Source organism: Palaemon carinicauda, chromosome 42 (genome assembly GCF_036898095.1).
Source record: "Palaemon carinicauda isolate YSFRI2023 chromosome 42, ASM3689809v2, whole genome shotgun sequence".
Lineage (NCBI taxonomy): Eukaryota > Metazoa > Arthropoda > Malacostraca > Decapoda > Palaemonidae > Palaemon > Palaemon carinicauda.
Window position 1 is genome coordinate 45,613,216 of NC_090766.1, and position 5,000 is coordinate 45,618,215.

At 41.1% G+C, this 5,000-nt stretch overlaps 1 protein-coding gene across 2 annotated transcripts in view; it reads right to left on the minus strand.

Moving 5' to 3' along the window:
- LOC137632943 (uncharacterized) overlaps positions 1-5,000 on the minus strand; it is a 65,310-nt gene that overhangs the window by 14,403 nt on the left and 45,907 nt on the right. The gene's annotated exons all lie outside the window — the stretch shown is intronic.

A 5,000-nucleotide genomic window follows, 5' to 3' on the forward strand; every position in this document is an offset into this window, starting at 1 on the left:
CACATCACTAGTAAGACCCCATCTAGAATACCGAGTCCAATCCTGGGCTCCAAGTACCTGTATTAAGAAGTATATAGATAGACTGGAAGTAGTACAAGTGTGGGCCACCAAACTAGTCCCAACACTAAGGCAATTTGGGTATAGACGGAGGATGGAAACTTTGAACTTATTTGATCTATAACCTCAATAACTAAGGGGACAGTTAATAGAAGCATTCAAAATTCTTAAAGACATAACAAATCTATTCACGCTTAGCACAAACCAGTCCAGAGGTAACGGATACAAACTGAAATTGAAAAGATAAACCAGCACTCAATGTGGCAATTTCTTTACATACAAAATAGAAAATACGTAGAATAGACTTCCAGCTGACGTAGTAAATAGCAACACGGTAAATGAGTTCAAGAATAAGTAAGACAAGATCATAAGAACTCACTAAATGCTTAAATTAAATCACTCTACCCAAGAGCAAATGGAGTCTCTGCAGATGGACTATAAAAAGTCTTTGAGACATCCAAAATCTTTGTAACTCCTTGTAACACTCACTCACTCACTCTCTATTTTTGGTGAAAGTTTAAAAAAAAACCGTCGAGTGATTTTGACGTAATCCCGTCCAAAGACAAAGACGAACAAATAAAAAATGCAAATCCAGATCCAGAGCCAGATCATCTCCAAAGGTTAATGAAGTCGCCCATGGCCTAAGATTTATCTGTGGTGGAAATGTCGTCAAAATCCGTCAATTTGTTTTAAACGTAACCTTTAGAATTGTGAAAAATGTAAGCACGAATCTAGAATATGGATACATATCATGTAAAAGATTCAATGGGATCGTCCATAACCTAGGATCTATCTCTGGTGAAAATTGTCAAAATCCGTTAAGTAATTTCGACGTAATCCTGTCTACAGACAAAAATAATAAATAACAACCTCCTTGGTGGAGGTAATAATAAAAACAATAATATACAAGCAACACACATTCTCGCTCTCATGCATTTGTGCGACCAAACTCACGTGACATGTTTCTAGACTTTCACAGATCATGTTTTTGATAAAGAACTGAAAACTGGAGTAAGGTAATATTCAAATGAAAACAGGTAAATTAGAGAAAAGAGCTAAAAATGTCAAATTTGGAAGTAATTCGTACAGTACAGGTATATCTCACCTTACATCGGTAATTGGTTCCAGGAGAGGCGACTTAAGTTGAAAAACGACATAAGTCGAATTTACTTGTCACTAGGCTAGACCTAAAATAACCACTCTCAGTTCTGTATTTTATTTGTAAATGCAATTCCAATAATATATGGTTAATAAGAATCTATTTAAGCTTACAAAAAAATAAGTTTTATATTTTAATTTAGTACCAAAAATTAATCCAATTTTACAAATAAATGTACGTCCATAATTGTAAATGTAGATGTTTAAAATTTAGCCTGTTTACAGTACATCGTGGCTCTATTTGTGAAAGTGGTTTGCTCTAAGATAATATAAAATAGAAAGATTTTGTAAGGTTAAATAAATTTAGTTATAATTATTTTGCGATAGTATAAAATAAACGTAGTTGTAACATTTATTAATATCTACATTCAACATCTGTTTACATCGTGTAGCCTACGTACATGGCTGCGAATCGTCAGCGCCAACGGCTGATTTGTCTGTTGATGTGGTTGTTCGATGTGCATTTTAATAAACTGGTCGAGAGTTCATTGAACTGTACTCCTCTTTACTTCAAGGATTAAGTGATACGGAGCGAAATTTTATCAACAATTCTCCATCAACTATATCTAGGCATAATCTTGATACCGTTGTGACCTTGAAAACAGCTGATACAAAACCAAAAAAAAAAAAAATGGTAATTGCTGTTGTTAAAATATACCTTGAATTGATAATAGAAAAATAGATGAATTATTAAACGAAATTCAGCAAACATTGAAACACCAGGATTATTGTAGACATTTTTCAGTACATTCATGTTATACCGTCCGCTAAAGCTACAGATCAGCTGACGAAATCGAATGAAGTTTTCATCCGGCTAACACACACACACCCACACACAGTATGAAATGTATAAAAACTATGATATTCTATAACAAATTGGTGCTCATTTAATTCATATTTAATGAGCTAAAAAAATTATTCTTTGTTATTAGAGATAGTCTTGAGATCAGCTGATCACAGCCATGAATACAAAAAGAAAAAGTGACTGTTGATTGTTAACCCTTTTACCCCCAGGGTATCTGGAAATTTCCAACCCTTAACCCCCAGGGGGTTATTTTTTTCCCAGCACATTTTGCAGTATATTTTTTTTTAATTGCTCTAACAACCTTAATTTTTGTCATAGAGAGGTCATGTTGGTCTCATTCTCTTGGAAAATGCCTGAATTTTCTCAAAAAAATTATCAAAAAATATGAAAAACAAATTTTTATAGCATTTTTTTGCAAGGACGTACCGGTACGTCCATGGGGTAAAGGGATGGCTTTTGTGAAACATACCAGTACGTCCTTTGGGGGTAAAAGGGTTAAGTTGCACTTGAAATTAAAAAATAGTATACATAAATGTATTTTCATACGATTTTATATACTTTTACCTTTATTTATCGTACAATATGATTTTAAGTGGTGTTAATGCTTCAAAAGGTAGATAGTTGAACTATCATAGAAAGTAGGTACAGTAGTAGGTTGACCAGAGCAGCAGCCACCCATTGAGAAACCACCGCTTGACTGTTATGGGGTCTTTTGACTAGTCAGACAGCACTACATTGGATCCTCCTCTTTGGTTACAGTTCATTTTCCCTTTGCCTACACACACACACACACACACACACATACACACACACACACGCTCACACCAAATAGTCTGGCCTATTCTTTACATATTCTCCTCTGTCCTCATACACCTGACAACACTGGGATTACCAAACAAGTCTTCTTACTACACTGTAATTGTTCAGTGGCCACTTTCCTCCGCCGAGCAGGCATTCGTCAACCCCTTAGACAGGGGAAAACTGCACTGGTCTTGGGAGGTCTCTTGAGTCCCGTAGACATGGTCCAGCACCATGTCTTTGCCCTCTTGAAGGGCCATCGCTGAATCAGAATACCTGCTGATGGCCTTCATGCAAGCCAAGAACTCCCAGAAGGCGTGTTCCGACTACCTCTGCTCTGCCTCTGTTAGCTTAGGACTTGCAGCCTTAGGGAGATACTTGCCTTCATGTAGTTGCATTCCACACACGAGCTCTCACCCATAGGAACCCGGTCAAAGTCGTCAGCAACTTTCGTGGATCCTTGCTGGAACTGGGGAGGAACATCGCAGCTTCTATTGCAAGGGCCTTGATGCCTTAGTCAAGGTCTTAGGAACTGTATTCGATTCTTTTGACACCTTACGGGACAGAAAGTAACCTCCAGAAGTGAAGGTCTGGGGTGTTCCTCCCTTTTCTCCCTCTCCTAACATGGGAACTGCGTCAGATTGGGATGGCTTCTTTGAAACTGGGAGTTGTTCCTGGTGAACCCCCTTAATGGGGGAGAGGTGGAATGATTATGCAAACGAGATCTTTCTGGGTGACTGAGAACCACAGCTTAGGCAACAATGTAGAGTCCCTCCGAGGAGCAATCGGATTAACCATCCTCCTCTTCTGCTTGGTTGTCATTACCAATCTCAAATGTACCTGCGATAGATCCTGTTGGCATTTCACACCCAACTCAGCTACTTCCTGTTTCCTCTCGAGAGGAGAGATGATCATCTTCGAGGAAGAGGGCCTATGTTGGGTTAGCCCCGCGGACATTTGTCTGGGCTCAGACGGAGGGGAGGCTGAAGACAGGGGAGCTGACCTCTCCGCAGGATCCTCACCGTGCTGATCATTGACTGCACAAGAGGAATTACCCCAGTAACGGCCTGATGCACTGCCTTGACAAAGGCATCAAACTAGGAGGGTTCCTTCCCAAACAGAGTACCGGCCAGGAGATACCTCAGAAGGCTGGGTCCTGGAGGTCTAGGTTTAGAAGCCTGCAAATACATAAGATTAGGATCCTAACCTGGTCCAATTGACACCGGCATGGTTTTAAGCTCCAGTTTGGATGAGCAAGGCCTAGAAGTGGAAGGTTCCTGGACCTTCAAAGGTTCCCTCTTGAAAGGAAACGGAACCGGACGTCTGCTATGTAGGAGATCCTTGGGAGATTGCTGGTTCCTAGTGGGCCTAGCCCTGGGGGAATGAGTCTCCCTTGGCCACAAAGGCTAAGGACTACAGTGCATCTGTACGCAAAGGTGAACTCTCAAAGGGAGGTCCTGTCGTCTGTGCGGCGATCACACGGTCGAATGTCCTGCGCTGGCGAGCAGTAATCATGCACTGACCTATGAAGGCTAGAAGAAGGAGAGTTATGATTGCACTTAGGCAAGTGAAGATCTAATCCTGGCGATAGTGATGAGGACACGAGGTGACGAGTGACTATCTCTAGATGAAGAATGACGATCTCGGGGTGACAAGTGACGAGCAGCCGATGTACAACGAGATTCTGAAGGCGAACTTCTAGCGGGTGCGGTAGAAGATCGTCGGTCTCGGGGAAGCAGTCCTGTTCCTCAAACCCCGAGGTTGACCTGGTGTTAGCTGATCTACCCTTCTACTTGATTGTTCCCAAGGGGAGATCGATCAAGCAGGAGCTTTGGGAAGATATCTTGGATCAAGGAAGAAGTCAAGAGGTTTTCTCAACTTTGAGGAAGACCCCAAAGGCAAAGAATCTTTCCTGGGCCTCTTCTTGTGCCAGTGCACAAATATCTCCCACTGGGAGGCAGACCACTCCCAGCATTTAGGGCAGGTGTTGTCCTGATCTGAACATCACTCACGGCAGAATGGACAACGAATGCGGGTCCAAGTCAACAGATGATATAAAAGTCCCGCAGGAGAGGCCCTCAGGTCCTGGACAAGTCTGCATATGGACAGTCAAGGAGAAAAAAGAAACACGCTGAAAAGAAAATGCTTAAAAAGCAATTAAGTAAACAATGGCAAGTAAAAA